We start from the raw sequence: 21,997 nt of genomic DNA on the forward strand, positions 1-21,997 counted from the left end.
GGTTGACATTGTTGGATTGGGAAGAAAGATGTTCTTCCCTGGGGGCGGTGCTGGGGGGGGAGGGTTGGGGTGGTGTTGTGAAGAAGCTTGTATGCCCATGTCTCCATGGAAAGATGTAACAGTGGTGGCTGTGCGTCTGGGGGCAAAGACACTGCCCCCTTGTAAAGATATATAAGTTTCGATTCAAATTCAAAACTCAAAACATTCCTAGCAAGAAGCGCAGTAATGCTACAACCAGAGACAGTCAGGAACATGCAGCTAGCAAGATGCAGCTGATTGCCAGGCAGTGCAATGCTTGTGGGGTCGTGTAGGGGCAGGTCCTGCGCAAAAACATGTTTGTTTTTCTGAACAGTGCCTTAAGGGCATGACAAAGATAGCATAGGTTTGTTCTTTGGAGGCCGGCATGGCCCCAGACTGACAGCGGTTTTGGGCCTGTGTACTGCCTCAAACTTCCCAACCCTAGTGATTTAGGCAGTAGGCGGGCTACTGCTTTTTAAGCAGGCCTACTGCCTACAGATTTCGATGACAGATCATACTGCTTTTTGCAGTGGCAGGTAATTTATGTGACTCTAAGGCAATTAATCTGTCTGTGCGGTGGGTGGATAAGTGATACATTTGAGTGATGGGCTCAGATCAATCCACTGACCTGACAGCTGCGTGACTCTGCCCTGCACTCTTGCCGGAACAACCCTTAGGTGAACCACCAGTGAAGGCAAGTGGCAGAGTGTAGCACCATCAGACAGCATCTGCCTATCAGACTGAGGTATCAATATCTATGTTGTTCAGTGTTCCACTTTCACTGCATTAATAAATATGTACTACCCGGGCTGATGCTACAGAGGAGTGGCAGACGTTGCCTACAATCTCTGTGTGATTACCTTCTGTGAAGGTGGGTAAACAAATTTAGTGTTAACTTACCATTCAAAATTATACATTGTAAAGATTTCAACATCTCTCCATGTTGTTCTGTTTGATGGGTTGTGCATTTTAGAATGTTCCAGTGGTGCCAACAATGTATGGTTTGCAACTTCCTGTGATGTCATTGTTATGCTAAGTATTATTTTTGAAACATGAAAAATCCTACATCTTAGACTTTTTGGTCACAGAATGTTGGCAAGAATACCGCCTGCCCACGGGGGGCATGCAAGGCTGCATGGGGCGGGACCACACTGAGGAAGCGCTAGCAGCTCCTTCAAATTCAACACGCCTCACGTGTTAACTGTATAAATATCATATTTATATAGTTAACACGCGCAGCATGTTAAATATGACGGTCGCTCATTCGTTCCCTCTAATTAAATCCTCCTTCCCCAACACCCTAGGCCGGCACCGCCTGCACTGCACCTCCCAGGGTATCAGGCAGAAAATGGGGGTGGAGGGGGGGCACTTCCGCAGCTGTGCACAATCTTTTGCTTAGACCCACGGCGTGTGAACGAATAGTGCAGGTTTGTGTGGTGAGAAACCGTGCCGCACAAACCCCCCCCTCACCGTCCGCTCAGCGCCATCAACCGTTTATGCAACTTTAAAGGTGCCAGACAGGAAAGCCAGGGAAATGTTACAATTTATGGCATGCAAATTAATTAATAAGTGGGACGAATTAAGGGGCTTGCTGGCTTTTCCTGAATTCTAAACATTGACTAAACAGGCAGAGTTGCATCGCTGTAGCAACCCTGCACTAAAACACACCTGCCTGGGGCCAACTTGACTTGACTTACCTTACTTAGTAGGCTGAGTAAGTGTGAGGTCTCTCCTCAGGACTTCAGTCTCCAGGAGGTCGAGTCGGCGGAGTAACACTTCTCTCATGCTGTCAGTAGTCAGGAGCACGCGTCGCTGCCTGGCTAGTGGCTTCTGAAGCTGAGGCTGTGCACTTGCAGGGGCACGTGCAGTATGCCGGCCTGGGCATGTGATGCTCCAAATGCACAGGCGGCAGGCGCGGGGGGAGGGGGAACGTATGAGCGAGCTGCGCAGCAGGCAGCAGAGTTAAGAATCTTGTTTGTTTACCATTACCAATACCTGGGCCGCGGCGCTGCTGCTGACTGTTTGAACTCAGTGGCGTAACACAAAATGGGGGGACCCCCCTGCGAGCCATGCTGAGGCCCCCCCCATCTCGGCAACAAATCACGGGTCGTGCCACACTCTGGTCCAGCCTAGATTATCACGTTTGCACAATACGCACAAACGTGCTGCTAAAGGGGTATGCCGCACACTGCACTAGGAGAAATATATAAATATGTGTTTTAATGCAATATACAGCAGACTTTCTGAGAAAAATTGGCTAAAAAGCCAGAGTGTTTGCAATTGGTTTGTATGGTAATGCCAATCCAATACATGCAAGTCACCCACAGTGCACAAGAACATGAATGCTTTGCGATTAAAAATTCCATGCCACATAGAAAACATGTCCCACTGGCTGCACAATGTAGACCAGTGAAGACACCTAATAACTTTACAGTAAAGCATGCCAGGACGCATTTAGACAAATCTTTATTGGTTGCACCAAAATGCCAGTCGAAGCAATAACACTCATCAAGAAGAGAGCACACATTGAAGCCTGGGTCTCTGCTGCCTCTAACAACACGGACAAACTCTTTAAAATCTGCAAGGAACTGGTCAATCCTGTTGCGGTCTTCACCCCTCCTGTTCCCTCCCAGGCCCTATGTATGGTTCTGACCTCTCACGTCTCTGCTAAAACTCAGGACATGCTGTCCTCTATCTCCTATTCCTCTCTCTGCCTCCCTTTGGCCATCTCTACCTCTCCTCCACCTTTCTCCTCTTTCTCTCTGACAACACCTGACAAGGTTTCTAGACCAGTCCGATCTATGAATGTGTCGTCCAAACAGGTGCTCCCTTGCTCCTCTAGAACCATCAAGGACCATATTGACACCCTCCCTCCAGCCTTGGCCGATTTCTGAAATCACTCTTTTGCCACTGGAACGTTCCCCTCTCCTGTTAAGCACTCCCTTATGCACCCACTCCTCAGGAAGCCTTCTGCCAATCCAACCTGCCCGGCAAACTATTGCCCAATCTCCATCACCCCTTTCCTGAGAAAACTCTTGGAAAAGCTGGCCATCTCCCAGCTTACTCTGCACACTGAATCTGTTGGTTGTCTCCATGACCATCAGTCTGGCTTTAGAGCTGCCGGAGGCACGGGAACCGCTCTCCTAAACACCCGTGAAGATCTGCTCTCTAACCTTGACTCCAGCATTCCTTCTGTCCTAATCCGTCTTGATCTTTCCTCTACTTTCGACACAGTCAACCACGCCATCCTGATCAATCAACTATGTGAGAACCTGGCATCATGGATCAGGCCCTGGAGTGGCCGACCTCCTTCCTCATGGACTGCCCCTCCAGGTCCAACTTGGTCCCTTTCTATCTGCCACCTCTCTCTCTACCTGTGGCGTTCCCCAGGGCTCTATCCTCTCACTCTGGTTTTTCAACCTCTACTTGGCCCCATTGGCCCACCTGATCTGTACCTCCTCCTCTAACTTCCGGTGTTATGCGGTTGACTTTCAGCTTTCCTTCAGGCTCCTCTCCTCTTTCACTCATTCCTGACTGTCTATCCGCGATTCAGGATTGGTGCGCCTCCAACAATCTCTGCCTTAATGTCAGTAAGACAGAGATCATTCTCATTGGAACCCCTGCCCCTGTTTTCCCTCTCACTCTGGCTGCCCGCCTTGGGCCCTCTTCCTTCACCTTCCAAATGCCAGTCTAGCCAGGTAATTACACTTAGCAGGTCTGCTTTATCAGAAATGTGCAGTTACAAAACATCATACCAAACTGAGGAATGACCAGACTGGCTGCACCAAATGTCTCTCTAGGCACTAATAGCACATATCATGCCTGCTTGGCCTGAACATGGACAACCATTATGATTTATCACACAACCCCGACCCCCACACATCCCCCTCCCTCACCCACCTCCTACCCCATCCTCCAAAATCAGCTCATTGGCCCAGAATTACCTTGACACCCCTCTTCCTTGTCCCAGAGCTTATGTATGAGGCTCCTTGCCTCATAGATAAGTATTGGGATGAGGAAGAGTGGGACTAGGAGTAATGAAGATTACCGGTAGCTAAATCAGGCATTACCTCCATGTACCTCTACTTCATCACAGTACTTGTGTATGAGGCAGATTGCCTCATACAAAAGTACTGCCTCATACACAAGTACAGGAACAAGGAACAATAGGGCTAGGAGTAATGACAATTACCAATAAGTAATCAAGGCATTAAACACAAGTAGTGGCGTACCACCATTGAGTTGTCTGGGCTTCAGCACACCCCACCCCCTCCACCCCCCCGAAATTTTGGGCTATGATCACTCAACCTCGCTGACCTTCAGAGCAGTTGCCGAACAGAACAGGACACAGATGTTAAACGGCACCTGGGTTTCGCTGTTCACAAGGGCCCAGCAAATACTAACGTAAAGCATTTCACTGTTAGTACCTGCATTCAAATGCCACATTCTTTAGGCAATTGAAATCGTGATGTGGGTTTAGTACTTGCATGTCAGGGGAGTGATTGGAAGGGTAGAAAGGGGACAAGAGGCCGCTCATTCTCACAGCAGACCATAAATTGGTGCTTTCAGACTTAAAGGAGAGAGTTAACTGCGTGTAACATTGGATCTGCACTAGAATAGTCTCATTAAAATGCGTAAAGAAGTTAGATGCCCTCACACAAATAAGTTTGCCCCTCCCCCACCGCCCGTGAAGTTAGCGCCTCTCCCAACATTTGAACCATTACCACCCCCGGAAATGTAGGTTTTGTTGCACCCCTGAACACAAGCACACACTGTTACGCTCACCTGGTTCCCACAGGGGCGTCGATCGGACCCGGACAGCTGCGGTCTCCACCAACGTGATGGGTAGTGAAGAGATGACAGTCTGGACTGGCCCGCCTAATCTTGTCTGCTGGATTCGTAGAAGTATTCCCCTGCAAGTGGAGAAAGGGATTTAGCCACCCGTGGACTTTAGTGATGGCCCCTCCCCCAACTGTTCTTGTTCTCCCCACTAAGCACCTCCGATATTCCCTTTTGGTAACCTCACCTTATGTTTTTAAATGATGAGCTCTCCATCCTGCATGGCATGCAGGGGCGCGTAGATACCAGTTACTTCACTGGGTTGAAGGTACTGGAGGAGGTCCGGAGGAATATTGACTCCAGTGTCTATAAAGTTCAAAGAGTTCAATATGTCCGATGGTCACTCTTGTTCCATTCCCTCGTTAGGTTGCAGCTGGGTCCAAAAGAATATTGCCTGGAGGCAGCTGATGGCGTTCAGGTAAGAGTCTGCATTACCAAACACTGTCCAGTAAAAGTTGCATGAGTTTAACTTGCTGTTTTCTCTCCCTTTATAGGTACGGCATAGGAAGATGCGGCGAATTAAAGGATAATACCTCCGGTGGTAAAGCAGGTAAGCCTATGGTGGCAAAGAGATTGTCTTTGTCGGTTTTCTCGGTTCACCTTGTTATTCCTTTTGTTTTCCCCCCCAGGTGCTGGGTTTCGACGAAGAAAATGATGGAGGCAGCGCCGAGTTGAAAGATGCGGTGGACTGGTGAGTATAACGCGGCGCTGCTGCTGGCGAAGCGACGCGTGCTGAAATAATGTCCTTTCCAGGCACAGAGATGTGGTGGGTTCGGAATCAGGTAAGGAATCAAATAATGTCCGTGATCTAACCTCTTCTCCTTTCTTTTCCTTTTGTCTAGGAGCTCCGGATTTGAGGCGGGCGTGGCAGAAGACTTGATGCTGACTTGCAGACTCGGTGAGCGTTACGCTGCTGGATGCAGGATAACACGAAGCATGAGCTGCTGTTCGGGCGTGGTTTAAATAGCCTGCAAAGTAGTCCCAGGTAAGAACCACACCCAAGTAAAAAATAGTGCCTGTAATAAAATAGTCCCATCCAGGCCTCACGTTGGCTTGGACTCAATTGCAGCATGGTCTGCATAATGTAAGTAAAGTCTATGAGCCTGGCGCCTATGCTGCCAGGACTGAATCCAAACAGCCCCCAGCCGGGGCTGTTGAGGTTTTAATGAGTATCTAGATGCCTGCTCCCGGGGCTGATGGACTTGATCCGGATGCCCGGGGGGAGGCATCATGACACACACACACCATTCACCATATACACACACCCAAACCCAGCCATCCATACATTTAAGTGAGCACCCTTTCACCATAGACCGGCACAGGCAGCCATCCATACATTTAAGTGAGCACCCTTTCACCAGAGACCGACACAGGCAGCTACCTATTCATTTAAGTGAGCACCCTTTCACCATAGACCGGCACAGGCAGCCACCTATACATTTAAGTGTGCACTCTTTCACCGTCCATGCACACACGCACACCCAGCCACCCATACATTTGTGTGCACCATACACTCACGCAGGCAGCCACCTACACCCTTTTATAATACACTCAGACACATACATGTTATGGTGTTGAAGGGCCCCTATTATTTCGAAAAGAAATTTCTTTTTGAAGTCTCTTTGACATCATAAAGAAATTATTTCCATTAAGGACCGATCCATAATGGAAATAATTTCTTTATGAAGGCAAAGTGCCTTCCAAAATAAACTATTTCTTTTTGAAGTCATAGGGCTCCCCCACCCTATGACATGGAGGCCTCCAGCCTGGGGTCCTCCATGTCATGGAGTGGGGAGAGCCCCTGGACTAACATTTAAAAATATATATATATTTCATTTTTTTCTCCAGGGGGGCATCTCCCAGGACATGTGCTAGCGGGTGCCCCCGCACTGCGGGGGCTGTGGGAGCCCCTGTTACACCAGTGTCTGAACTGCGTGCAAACTTCAGAGTCTGAAGTTTGCACGCATCACTGCACAGGGACACAGTGCAGACACAAACTGGTGCAGCAGAGAGACACACAAACTGGGGAAACTGGGGGGGATAAATGCCACTGTATCCCCCCACTTAAAATTGTGGGGGATTTGTTCCCCCTATACCCCCCAGGTCCTACGCCCATGCATACATGTTTGCAGATGCCACATCCTGTGTGTGGCTTGTGTGTGTTGTGAGACACAGATGATTGCTGACCCATGCCAATGCAAGCCATTTGTGGTGTCAGACATTGTATGCTGCATTTGCGTGAGGATTGGTGGGTTGTGCATTCATGGCTTATTGTTGTTGTGCACATGCAGTGTGTGAGCATGGAGCAAGTGCTTGTACATGACCGATGTGGACATGCTATATTGTGGGCCTGTGAGTGACATGCATGATGTCCGAGTTGATGTGTGGTACAACTGACAGTGCATCTATGCAGGGACATCTGATGATAGTGACACATGCTTTGATGCCTGTGTGTACGGGGTTCGTGCATTGGCGCCTCAGGGACTGGGATGTCACATATGATATGATGTGATATGATAGGTTATTTATATAGCGCCTATACACAATGTGTTTCAAAGCGTTTCAAGGCAAGGGAGGGAACAAGGGAAAATACAATGACCTTCTTACAGGCCATGAACAGTAAGGATGTGAAATTAACTATCGTACTCGGCCTGACGACATCTCAGATAGTGCAAGAGCTAAGACATAGATAAGGAAGTGAGGAGGAGAGTGGGAAGGAAATGGAAACAGACAGGAGACTACGGTACTAGGCCTGACGACATTTCTGGTAGAGCCGGAGAAAAACAGAAGGTGAGGGAGAGGGGTGCAGAAAGGGAGGGAGGAACAAAACAGGCGACTATCATACTAGGCCTGACGACATTTCAGATAGTGCTGGAGGGGGAGTGGGGAGGAGACAGACGAGGTTGCTATCATACTAGGTTCAGGGACAATTGTGATATAGTAAGTGCATAGAAGAAGGTAAGGGGAGGAGATAGGAAAAGGGAGAAGGGAAAGGAGGAGAGAACAGAGTTAGCAGTCAAAAGAGTGGAGAAGCAAGGGGAGAGTGAATACAATTGCAGAAGTCAGTAGTAACACATAATGTTGCAAGCCAGGATACAAGATGAAGATGGGAACAGCATGATTCAGGGCCACCATGAGTACAAGATGCAAAGGAAGTTCAGCATGAGAGTTGAGAAAGAATGACGCACCGTGAATGAATGAAGTCCATAAAAGTTAAATCCAGCATTGGCCACAAGACTGTGATGGTGAAACCAGAATGTATCAGGTCAGACTCCTGCAGAAGTAGGCTGGAGGGGGTTGAGGGGAGCAGGGTAGAAGAATCAAGCAAAGCAGGCAACACCTGTGTGCGAGAAGATTGGGGGGCAGAAGGGAACATCACAGGGAGAGAGGGGGGTGTGGATGGCCTGTGGGGACAGAGGGAGTACCACATGTTGGTGCATGCTTACCAGCTGTCTGAGCAGGGGGTCGGGCCCTGGATCCTCCTGATCTGAACAGGAAATGTCCTTTTATTTGACTGCCCTTCACTTAGGACGCCTGGGCAAGAGACGCCCTTGATCTAAGAGTTAAGAGCAGGAAGGAAGAGGCAAGGCTAAGAAGGTGGGTGGTTCTTAAGCCAGGTGACCTAGATGCACTTGCACCTGCTCCCCATCTGCAAAGGAAAAGAGGCTGGAGGGCTCCTTAAGTAGGGAAAAAGAGCAGCAAGCAGGAAGGCACCAGGTGGGCGTGGCTTGCTAAGTGGTGAAAAAGAGCGGCAGGCAGGAAGGCACCGGGTGGGCGGGGCTTGCTAATTAAGTATCTGAAGTGCCATTTTGCTACCAGTTCATTTTTGAGCTAAACTTGTTCATTTACTTACCGGTTGGATTTTTGTGGTGTATTAGTGTGTGATATTGAGCTGCTTATGCTAGTGTAATGTTTTCTAACTGACTGAGTTAATAAATGCATATTCTGTTACCAAGAAACCGTGAGTAAGTGTTTACTTGAATCACTGCATTGGTTGGTCCTTTGTGAAACTTTTTCTACTGCTCACTTTACTCTTGATATAAGTCTGGCTGCTCAGCCATCGCTACCACTTTACTGTGTAGTACAGGCTTGTACCAAAGGTGAAATTGTGCTTACACTTGTAGTCCTAATTGCCTGTAGTGTTACCCAAGGGTACTGCAGGTGATTCTGCCTAACAAGGGAGCCTCCCATGGGATGCAACCAGTTATAGGGAAGAGTAGAAGGAATGTAACTGCCACTGGAACGATGACTCCAAGGTTCTTAGCTGAGGCGGCAGGGAGTAGGGGGCCTCCCATGGGAAGAGGAGAAGGAATGCAGCTGCCACTGGAACGATGACTCCAAGGTTCTTAGCTGAGGCGGCAGGGAGTAGGGGGCCTCCCATGGGAAGAGGAGAAGGAATGCAGCTGCCTCTGGACAGATGACTCCAAGGTTCTTAGCTGAGGCGGCAGGGAGTAGGGGGCCTCCCATGGGAAGAGAAGAAGGAATGCAGCTGCCACTGGAACGATGACTCCAAGGTTCTTAGCTGAGGCGGCAGGGAGTAGGGGGCCTCCCATGGGAAGAGGAGAAGGAATGCAGCTGCCACTGGAACGATGACTCCAAGGTTCTTAGCTGAGGCGGCAGGGAGTAGGGGGCCTCCCATGGGAAGAGGAGAAGGAATGCAGCTGCCTCTGGACAGATGACTCCAAGGTTCTTAGCTGAGGCGGCAGGGAGTAGGGGGCCTCCCATGGGAAGAGAAGAAGGAATGCAGCTGCCACTGGAACGATGACTCCAAGGTTCTTAGCTGAGGCGGCAGGGAGTAGGGGGCCTCCCATGGGAAGAGGAGAAGGAATGCAGCTGCCACTGGAACGATGACTCCAAGGTTCATAGCTGAGGTGGCAGGGAGTAGGGGGCCTTCCATGGGAAGAGGAGAAGGAATGTAACTGCCACTGGAACGATGACTACAAGGTTCTTAGCTGAGGCGGCAGGGAGTAGGTGGCCTTCCATGGGAAGAGAAGAAGGAATGCAGCTGCCACTGGAACGATGACTCCAAGGTTCTTAGCTGAGGTGGCAGGGAGTAGGGGGCCTCCCATGGGAAGAGGAGAAGGAATGCAGCTGCCACTGGAACGATGACTCCAAGGTTCTTAGCTGAGGCGGTAGGGAGGAGGGTGGCCTCCCATGGGAAGAGTAGAATGAATGCAGCTGCCACTGGAAAGATGACTCCAGGGTTCTTAGCTGAGGCGGCAGGGAGTAGGGGGCCTCCCATGGGAAGAGGAGAAGGAATGCAGCTGCCACTGGAAAGATGACTCCAAGGTTCTTAGCTGAGGCGGCAGGGAGGAGGGAGCCTCTCATGGGTTGTACTTTAGAAATTGATATTATGCTTCTGTCTTTTTGAGTAAACATAGAGGCAATGACTACGATATCTACATATTCATTAATAACCATTTGCATATTAGCGCCTCATCATGAGTTGGGCGCTACCCCTTAAAAGTGGTGGAAACGGAAATAGCACCGCAAATATTGCTCTGCCGAGCCGGCACAAATACTGCCGACCACAAAACCAACCAGCCCTATTACAGCCGGCACCATTTCCATTAGCACCAGCAACACAAAGCGCAATCACAACCATATCCCAAGTCCTTTACTGCACTATAAGTGCCGAAAACCAGCGCTAAAACTGCCAAAATATATCTCCAGCCTCCAACTGGAGGTAAATGAACACAGGTGCCCGTATTGAAGGCACATGTGAACCCAATTCACTCAAGGGGTCTACATAAGGCACTCCCCTTCCCCAAACACTATTTCCAACACCACGCTGCCTATAGCCATGTTGACCTGGGACATGCAGCTGCTCATGTTGTGCCTGGATGCAGAGATGCAAGACAACCAGGCCAGGGCACAGGGAGTTGAGGGCAGGGGTGTGGGGGGGAGAATAGCCCAAGCAAGGTGTGCACCCATCCCCATCCCCAGGGTCAGGCCCTTACCCTAGACCCTCAAAGACACCGAGATGATGACTCTGTACCGCCTGAACAGGGAGACCATTACAGAGCTGCTCACAGATGGACATTGGGAGCAGGATGAACATCCGCACAGCTGTGCCCACACTGCTCAAGCTAGTGTCAGTACTGCAATTCCTCAGTACTGGCACCTTCCAGCACTCCGTGGCCATGATGCACAGCATGGATCAGCCTACATTTTGTGCAGTACTGAACCAGGTGCTAGATAATAATAATAATAATTTGGCATTCATATAGCGCTACGAACACTCAGGTATCTGAGCGCTGCTTATTATTACCCACGGTGTGTGGTGCTCATTTATCGACCTCTGAAGGATGAAAGGATGAGTTTTGCCCTGCCGGGATTCGAACCTGCATCAGCAAGCTCTGCACGGATATCAAGGCGAGCGCTCTACTCGCTGTGCTATCGGACCGGCTATGGATGCCCTCCTGTGGCTCGTGGAACACCACATCGCACTGCTCACCACCACAGCCCAGGTCAATGCCATGAAGCCCAACTGCCCAATATAATAGCAGCCCTAGAAGGCTCCCATGTTGCGTTGGTGGCCCCCCAGGTCCCCGAAGAGTATACAGCAACCACAAGCACCACCTCTTCTTCAATGTGCAGGTGACCTGCGACCCCCCAACCACATTAACACCCACAGCTGTGCCCGCTACCAAGTTCCACCCACGACTCCATGGTCCTGCACCCTGCCAGGATACATGGAGAGGCACCGAGGACAACGGATGTGGATAGTGGGTGAGCAAATCTGACAGCATGCATGGACTGTGAAGCCCCTGACTAAACCTTGCGGCAGGGGTAATGGTATTGCATGGCATGACAAGTAAATACATATGTAGTACCCGGCCAGCCTCAGCCCATGGAGCATGCACATGTCAGACACACCGGGATGAACTTACTAATAAACACTTACAGCAGCAATCCTAACCACATACATGACTACAAGTACCACAATGCATCATGCATGATCCAAAGCTATCCCAAACAAATGGAAACAGTGCATCACACAACTGCCACAACCATGAACCCTACCCCACAATGCTGTACCACTGCAGCCACCTGCAGGATAGCAATATACAGACACAAGACCTACAGGAGCACATGCAACTAGGAGACACTTCAGGAAACATCTGCTGCAAGGTAACAGGGTGCATGTAAAGCCACAATGATGCACGATACCAGTGACACAGCATGCACAGACATCGTATAGGCACATGCCAAGTGATGAACGCCCATATGCTAGCCCTGAGATAATATCTAAGTCCTACCCCACTAATTACACAGTGACTAATGCCAGTGCATCTCGCCATGCAGGTGACTCTGGATACCCACAGATGGCCTGCCTGATGACCCCTCTGCGTAATCCACGAACACTGCACAACTTGGCATACAATCAAGCATGCAACAGGACCTGTTTAAGTCTATTGAGCGCAACTTTGCCTTTGAACTCCTGACGGTATGTTTCCTCTGTCTAAATCATAGTAGGGAAGATAGTGCTCATGTGCGCTATGCTACACAACATCTGTATACAGAGGAATGTACCTCTACGCTCTGACTTGGACATGCCACCCCCAGAAGATGATGAGCCTGTGCCTGAAGCAGGTGTCACAGCAGGCAACTTCAGAGATGATGTGAGGGATAGGAGACTGGCTCGCCAGGTACTCATTGACCATTTAATTGATTCCTAACCATTTGACAAACCATGCACCACTGTATGACAGTCACTACTGTGAATTAAATCTGCAATGACACAATCATTAACGTCCTTCCTTCGATGCAGTCTAAAAATTTGCTATTTTTATGATGTGAAGTGCAACAGCTATCCCCCTCCCTCCACCCATCACCAACTTCCCAGCACACAATCCCCCCTCCCTCTACCCACCACAAAATTCCCAGCACACTTCCCCCTCCCTCCACCCATCACCAACTTACTAGCACACTATCCGCCCTCGCTCCACCCACCACCAACTTCCCAGCACACTATCTCTCCTCCCACCACCAACTTCCCAACACAATACCCCCTCCCTCCACCCACCACCAACTTCCCAACACAATACCCCCTCCCTCCACCCACCACCAACCTCCCAGCACACTTCCCCCTCCCTCCACCCACCACCAACTTCCCAACACAATACCCCCTCCCCCGACCCACCACCAACTTCCCAATACAATACCCCCTCACTCTACCCACCACAAAATTCCCAGCACACTTCCCCCTCCCTCCACCCATCACCAACTTACTAGCACACTATCCGCCCTCGCTCCACCCACCCACCACCAACTTCCCAGCACACTATCTCTCCTCCCACCACCAACTTCCCAGCATGGCCACTCATGGAAATCACTGTCCCAGAGTCCTTCACAACCATGGCCTCTTCCCCCTCCACTGCCAGCCCCTGGTGATTTTGAGTGCAGAATATGACTGTTGCTGCGGTGTGCCCTGCTCTGACCCCTCTGTGAGTGTGGTTGAACTGGATGGAACGTAGTCTGTCCCTAGGTATTTGCTGGCGTTGCTCCTCAGTGCTCTGCCGGATGGCCTCTGCCAGCGCAGAGATGCCTTCAGTCATTTCCCTGACCTGGTGGACATAGAGTGTTACTGCAGATTTGTTGGCAGTTGTCATGACCCAGTTCTGCACCATTTCATGCACAATCCTGTGGGTATGCCCCTGCATGCAGTCCCTAATGTCCTGCAGGTGTGCTGAATACCTGAAGCCAATCTCCTCCATCCCCCGCTGTCTGTGCTCTATGTCCTCAAGCCTTTGCAACAACATGCTGTAATTTTGGGTCTGCTGTGTAGGTGAGGGGCTCTGCACTGGCTCAGGGCTTTGTGCAGGGGAGCCATATGAGGGGGTATCATGGTCCAGCTGTGGTGTCCGTGCACGCTGTCAGCATGGAGAGCCCACTGGGGATAGTTGGTGCTGGCAGCATGGAGTGCCCCCTGAGGAGGGTGGCCTTTTAACAGGTGCTGACACCAGGCTGGGGTTGTTAGGCAGAATCACCTACAGTACCCTTGGGGAACACTACAGGCAATTAGAACTACAAGTGTAAGTACAATTTCCCCTTTGGTACAAGCCTGTACTACACAGTAAAGTGGTAGCAATGGCTGAGGAGCCTGACTTATCTTCAGAGTTTAAGTGAGCAGTAGAACAAGTTACACAAAGGACCAACCAATACAGTGATTCAAGCAAACACTTACTCAAGGTTTCTTAGTAAAAGAATATACATTTATTTACTCAGTCATGTGCAAAACATTACACTAGCACAAGCAACTTAATATCACACACTAATACACCACAAAAATCCATCTGGTAAGTAACTGAACAAGTTTAGCTCCAAAATGAAGAATGAGCAAAATGGCACTTCAGATACTTAGAAAAGGGAGGAAAAGACAAGGTTATAAGAATAGACAGCCCACATACATTCATAGGCAGGGGAAAGAGTTTCAGTTAAATACAACGATCAATTCTTCTCAATAGGCCTGGGCCAAAGTCAATGGTTCAGAGTCACTTGTTAGGATAACACAGTTCTGGTATATAATGGTTACATCTTTGCCACAGATTTTTAAAGGATTTGGCTAGGCAAAAAGTTTGATGAATGTTAAGGGAAGGACAAGCCTTTGTAGTTAAGGAAAGTTTCATGCACTTTCTCGATGGCCGAAAAGATTTCCGGACCGCATTTGCACAGTACCTTTAAAATGAAGAAAGCTGTAGCTGAGGCAGTTGTTCCTGGCAGTTCCTGCAGATCTCACTGTTCCTGAGTGTCAGTCATGGGGACAAGAATGAGGACCTCGGGAGGTTCCTGCACTGCCCAGGGAAGAAGCCACACGCTTGGCTAAACGTCGGTTTTAAGGTGTGAGTGCCTTAAAGTCCCACTGGTTTTCTTCCCTCTGGCTATCCGGTTTTCAACGGCACTCTGAAGAGAATTCGACCAGGTGGCTTGCGAGTTGGCTGTTCCCACCAAAGTCAAGGGAAGAAGTTAACCTTGAAGGGCTTCTCTGTCGTCGGAGTTTCAGGCAATTTGGACCTGCAGCAGGGCTTCACCGGCCGTCCAGGAGTTGCAGCAGTCTTCTACCTTCCTCTCTTCTTCGGTTCTTTCGTTCCAGTGGTCGACTCTGCTTTCCAAGTCCCCGAGACCTGCTTTTAAACAGTTTTCTTCCCATTCATTCAGCCTGGCTGTCACTCACCCAGCAGGGTGGCTGTCCTTGCCGGACAGCCAGCCGGCCAATCACGCCAGAGTGCATTCAGGTCTCCTAGGAGACTAAGCACAGGGAGTTTCGGGCACCTCCCTCACATCCTGTCCACCCCAGACACCCTGGCGCCAGGGGAGGGCTTCAGCACTGAAGCCCGCCAAAGGGCATGAACAAAGGTACCAAACCTGGTTTGGCGTGCAGAGACAAACACAAGAAGGACCTTTCTAAAAGAAATGGCGAAAAAAGATGACCAGAGTCTGTTTTTACAGATAGGTCTTGGGCTCCATATTGAAAAACATGGCTGAGCCGATTTTTAGCTACCATTATTAGCGGTCGGAAAAAATCACGGTAGTTGATCTAAACAATTGCCACCAGCCATTTAAAGTAGGAAAAGGTCAAATTTGGCTGTTACATGAGTGTTTTGCCTCAGGGGAAGCTAAGCAACCCCTCCAGCACTCTATAGGAAGATAGTGTATGCAGGGTCAGTGACTTTAAAGAGACTAGTAAAGTCAATTTAACTTTACATGCTCTGGGAGACAGTAGTCAGTCCCAGAGAAGGTATTTAAACCTTGGGAAGTCTGAAAGACTTCCCTGTGCCACTGCACTAAAGGTGCTGTGTGACACACAGAAAAAGATGATGCCATGGAGTTGCTTAACAAACTCCATAACCAAAGAACACAAAAGTAAAACACATTGAAAATGAAAAGTTCAAAGCCCCAAAATATAGCAAAAGAGCTGGAGGGCTCTAAGGTAGAGGGATTCTAGGACTTGGGTGAGAAATCTCCCTAACAGATTTCACCCTGTGGATCCTCCGTCACTCTGCCAACAGGTGTGTCTTTAGTGTATGTGCCTGTGTGGTTGGGTGCAGTGTGCCCTGCACTGCTCCTGGTGGCCTGTGGTGTGTGCATTGCCTTGGCCCTGCTATGGTGCAGTGTTACGTGCCTGGATATCCACCCTGGTGTGGTCTGTATGGACCTTTGCGGGTTGTGGTGGCGGTAGTGGTAGATCTTGCGGGCCTGGAAGTGATTCTCCCTGATGGCCTTGCAACGTCCTCCTCCTCCACTGATGCCTCTCTAGATGCGTGAGTGCCAATATGGGACATAGGAAATGTCAGGTTATTGTTCCCCATGTGTGTTGGCATGCAAGGGACAATACCTATGGAACAGAGTGTGAATCGACACATGGGCATGGTTGGTCAGGGGAGGATGCATATGGCCCCAGCATCATGGGTTTGCTTGCACCCATGGGTATGTGACCCATAGCCTGCTGGTCTTTGGCCTGTGTGTGGGTAGGCCTGTGTGTCCATGCTGGGGCAGCTTACCTCTGACATGCCTGTTTGTTGTCTTTCATGGCCCCACATCCCCTTCCCGGGTGGCACTCACATGGAGGGGATGGGGGTGGTGGCTTAGTCCATGGCAGAATGGGGTCATATTGGTGTGTGGGACGTGTACTTCCCTGTGACTTGTCTGCCATGCCAATGTGGGGCAGGAGTACTGGGCCCGCAACATGATGGTGTGACTGAGGCATGGTGTTGTGGTCGCTTGTGCACCTCAATACCACTGCAGAGGGTGTACCAGTAGGTGTGTGGTGCGCATGGCTTTTCTTTGGGTCAGTTGACTGCCCTTCCTGCTGCTTTGGCTCTTAAGGGTGCCCTTGGTGTCCTGCCCCATGGCTGCTGTGGAGTGTAGCTGATGTGCCACCTTGTCACTATGCCCTGTCAGCGTGCCCAGCTTCTGGCTCTGCTGACTTCTGTCACTGTCCACTGGGGCTCCATATGTTGGCCTGTCATTTGTGCATGCTGTTGTTTTGCGTGGGTTCACTCACCTCTTGCCTCCTGGCACCCGCCTCCGCACTGCCGACTCCCTCTATCCCAACGAGGTCCAGCACTGTGCTGCATTTCTCCTCCGAGGCAGTGAGGACCAGTGGCTCAACAGTGCCTTCTCCTGTTGCCAGGGACTCCTAGCGGCGTTGGGACAGCATTCCCTGCACCCTGAGCCGCAGGTCCTTTCACTGATTGCAGCAGTGCTCACCATCACGGGCTACGCTTGAGACTGCTGTCACCTTCTGACAGATGGTGCTCCAGATGGCTGCCCTGCGCTGCCTAGTGATCTTCCTTTGGCAACTGCCATACAGTTCCTCACAGTGGGCTATTACCTCACCTGTCAAGACCACCAGCTCCCCCTCACTAAATGCATATTTCCGCGGGCGAATGTCGGCACATCCTTGCCTCTTGTCCTCTCCTGGGACATTTTTGCTTCTTTCCGGTCTGGATGGCTGCAGGAAGTAGAGATATTCAATGGATTGTGTTTTTTTTAAATGGCCGCTGTGATGCTACCCTTTCCAGCAGTGATGCACTATTATCATTGCTTTCACATCGGTAGCACTTATCCCAGTTACAGGGGCCGTGTTCTCGCCAGGTCGTGATATGGCACTAATTCTGCCGCACAACCCAGCAGCAACGCTTTTTCTGCTCTTTGGTAATTGCGCCGGATTACCGCCAAACTCGTGATGAGGCCCTAAATGTGTTATGTTTAGTAACAATATTGGTAGCAAGGTTTCTTTATTATTTATCATAATTAAAATAATTACACTATACATGAACGAGTAACAGCATTCTGTGAGGGGTCAGTAATGTGATGTGGACAACTGTTTCTAGATTTCTCAAAATGTGCTATTTTATTAGGAAAATATAGTGAGAAAATTCCCTCCTTGCCCGGCTCTATAGAGGAATTCCCTGCCTCGTCTAAACACTAAGGTGCTCTTCTCTAGCACGGGAAAACTGGCCCTCACACTAAACAATCAATAGAAAAAGAAAATTATATGTTTTCTTTATTTATTGGTTATTTGTAATGCACCTATACAGCCACATGTTGCTTCAAAGTGCATCAAGACAAGGGAGGGGGATGTCCCGGGAAAAAATTAAACAATCCTACTAGGTCTTGAGACATTCGGAACGTGAAAGTGCTAAACATGAAATGCAGGGGCGTTTGGAGACGAGAAGGAGGGGAGCATGGGTCATGGAGGAACAAGGTAGGTGGACAAGCAAAACAAAAACAATCCTGCTAGGCCTTGCAGCAATTCGGAACGTGCAAGTGCTAAGTATGAAATGCAGGGGGGTGGGTTGGTGGAGGAGGGGGTCAATGCTGGGATGGAATATGGAGAGAGGACAGTGACGCAGGTGAAAAGTTCAACACAACAAGGCAGGAGTTCAGAGACAGTGGGGTGAGCAGGGATTAGGAAGACAAAACAGGGAGGCAATAACGGGTATGTGATGGCTAGTAGGCAAAGGTGACGACACCAATGGAGCACAACATGGAAAGCCAACCACATAGCTGTGGGAGGCCACATCAAAAAGCAACACAAGTTGAGCAAACAGAGACACACATGAGATGCATCACAATATCATAAATAATATTAACGTATCTGAATGGCCTTCTCCTGTCCCGGGTGAGGCCCCTTCCCGAGGCTTTAAAGTCACTCCAGAAATGTTCAACAAAAGTAAAGGAAGGTTTTGATCAAGTTCTTGAAAGTTCAAAGGCAAAACATAAGTTCATCAAAGGTTAAACAACCATGAATCCACGGGTAGCAACTCCTTAGTTCCAAGGGGGAACAGATCCCCTTCCAACTTCCAGAAAAATGATGGCCCCAATGTTTATCCTGGTTCTTATGATTGGCTCTTCTTCAGATAACTTGCCACAGTTCAAAGCAAAGTGCAGTGTGCTTCAAATGTCAATAATACACAATCCTATAAGACTTGTTCAGCTACAATTTTACACTAAGTATATTTGCCTGGATATTTTCTCTGTACTTCTGCTTCTGTCTCTAACGATCTCATGGAGATATCCGCATGGAGAGTAGAAAGGAGGAAGAAAACGAGCAGGGTCCAATAACTCAAGATAAATGGAGCAGCGCAGGAGACAATATAACTGAGCGCAGCATTCAACCTTCTAGATCATCACCTTCTAGATCATCAACAGCTCCTGTGGGTTTTGGAAAATGTAGCCAACTGCTCCTCAGAAGCTACTAGATGGGTAGTTTCTATCTTATCAGTCAGGAAATCTAAGATCCATTGGCAGGAAGAATTCTAAAGCGAAACGCCCATTAACTGCAGCGTACCGCTGAGTGCTAGTCTATCTCCACTCTTATTCACCTGAGGTGTCTCTGGATAGCGTTCGATAACATCAAAGCTTTTTTCACAAACTATGCAGATGGCACCCAGTTGGTGTTGGAATTAAGCGGTAGTCACACCAGTGACAGTACCATGGTAGCACCATGGGAGCAGTCATATACAACATGATTGATGACGATCTTTGGCTCTCTCCAAGCTTGAGCACAGCTTAGCAGCAGAGTTTAAGTCTTTTACCATCAAAGACTCCTCTATCCCTGTGATTGGGAAATTGAAAACCCTGGGAGTATTCTTAGAAGCCTCCATTGGTGCTGAAGTGCAGGTCACGTATTTAAATAAAAACTGACTGTACTAACTACACCTCCTTAAATCCATCTTACCCTCCCTGAGTGAGTGAGTTGAATTATGAATGTATTGTCAGATTCACAATATTATCTCAGCTAGACTACACCAATGCACTCCTGAATTGTTTAGCCAAATGCCAGATCATTCAAAACAATGCTGTCAAACGAGGAGAGTGCACATCACTGCTGACAGAATAGCCCTCCAATGGCTAATTGTCGGGGATAGAAACACTTTAAAAGCATGACATTAGTACATAGATGCCTTTTCAGGCATGCCCCAGACTATCTTAAAGAAAGGATCAAAGGATCACACAATATGGATCTACACGATCATTAAGATTACAGGCACATGGGCGGATCACATGCCTGATCTATAAATGGTCCAATGGCCCAGGCCCGGCCTTTCCTGTGAAAGCAGCCCAAAAATGGAATAGCCTACCAATACAAACTACAGCACAAATTGAACTACACAACATTTAGAAAAACACTGAAAATGCAACTTTTTGAGTGAAGTCACTGATCCACCCAACACAACCCAACCCGTCCTAATCGTTTTATGTCTTCTTGTCTTCATGGGTGCACCCTGATGCCTGTGACCTTCGGCGCAATATAAACCTATAAATAAATAAATAAATAAGATTAGTTACACTGACAGCAGAAATAAATCAGGCCCACGATTCGGGGGAATATCTTCTCCACAGAACATTTGCTTGGGTAGCCTGTGAGCGATAAAAGTGAGAAGTAATCATCGAAATGTCATAGAAAACCAATATTTGACGTTCTGAGTCAAACAGCAGCAGGTAGTTATAATGAAATACCTGTATACATTCCTAACTTGTGCCGTCCAGCCCTACGTAGATTGGGGCCTTGTGCCCAAATGTTCCAGAGAGTTCCAACAGTCACAGGACCTAGTAGACTGGATAGAGTATAAGGATGAAGTTCAGGATGCCAGCGGGAATGAAAATGATGCTGGTGAAGAGCTGGAAGAAATAAGGCCACTGTACAGCTGTGATGGTCTGACGGTTTGCTATTATGAAACACACATGGGTGTGCCAAACTGTACCCACAGGTGAATAACACAGAAGATGATGAGCAAGTTTAAACACCAACGAGAAGTAGACCCTGGTACTTCATGTGGGTTTGGTGTTGATGGCATATGAAGAATGAAGAAATTACTTCAGCAGTTTAGGTGCTAGGCTCACTCGGATGGCCCCTGAACCCCTTAGGCGGGAGGTCTTATGTACCTATACTCCAGGTGTGCAGCATTATTGTGGCTGCTTGATGACAAAGTTTTGTGAGCAATGGGTTTCCTGCAGGAGACAGGTGTAGCAGTAATGTGCTTCTTTGCGTCAGGTTCACCTGCTGGGGGCAGATGAGATGTTAGCAGCACCCCACAGGTTGTACCTCAGGACAGGTAATAGTGTTACACAGTGAACAACACATGCTACTTAAGGTAACAGTGACATTGGGGCTACTAACCTGCTTATATTATCACACAATAGGTAATCGGAGCAACAAATACATACTTTACTTTCCCAGCTTTGTTTCTCTGCCTCGGGGGCCACTTCTTGGAGGTCCAACCGGGACAGAAATAGATGGTAGGGTGTCCTCAAATGAGAGGAGAAATAGCGACACAAAATCAGCAGCCAGAAGACCATTCAAATCTGCATTTTTTGCATGACTGTCAGCCAGTGCGTTACCCTGCATAGTGGTGTCAGAAATCTGAGTGCGGTGTTTACAATTCACAATGCTCAATAGGCTACAAAATGGAGTTAAGGAGTGCTTCAGCATAAGGTGCATTCAGAATGGGAGTACTTTTGGTGGTCAGGTAACCTCTCAGTTTCATGAGGGTCCCATAGCCATGTGCTATAACAACAGCATAAAGGGAATCAGTGTATATAGTGGCTCTGCATTGTGTGACAATCGTGCAAGCTGTGTGAGGGCAATGAGGTCAGCAACTTGTGCTGATCGTACTGATGGGAGCTGGAAGGCTTCTAACACTTAAAAGGAGGTACACACAGCAAAGCCTGCCTTAAGAACCCCTAAGGAGTCCCTAAAACATGAGCCATCCACAAAGAGAACTAAGTCTGCATTGAGGAGGGTGATATCTTTGAGGTTAGCTAGTGGGAATGACATTACATCATGCGGGTGACCATCGTCAGGAGTGGGTAGAAGGAGGCAGGGTCAACTGCAGCACATCTAACGAGAGTGGTGTTGTTGGTAGAGAGGAACAGTTGTTCATACTTAGTGAGACAGGTAGCCGAGAGGTGTTGGGTCTTCCATCTGAGGAGAACAAATACAGAGTGTGATACTGCTACATTTATATGGTGTGCTAGGGCAATGTTGTCTGCTTTAATAAGGAGAAGGGCTGCAGCTGCTACCGCACAGAAACATTTTGGGAAGGCTGAAGCTATGGGGTCTTGCTAGGAGCTGAAATAAGCTACTGGATGTTGGAGGTCCATGTGCTTCCGTGCAAGTACGCCTAAA

At 48.8% G+C, this 21,997-nt stretch overlaps 1 pseudogene; it reads left to right on the plus strand.

Moving 5' to 3' along the window:
* LOC138468443 (zinc finger protein 271-like) overlaps positions 1-21,997 on the plus strand; it is a 629,016-nt pseudogene that overhangs the window by 154,957 nt on the left and 452,062 nt on the right.

This window comes from Ambystoma mexicanum, chromosome 4q (genome assembly GCF_040938575.1).
Source record: "Ambystoma mexicanum isolate Mex_15411 chromosome 4q, UKY_AmexF1_1, whole genome shotgun sequence".
Lineage (NCBI taxonomy): Eukaryota > Metazoa > Chordata > Amphibia > Caudata > Ambystomatidae > Ambystoma > Ambystoma mexicanum.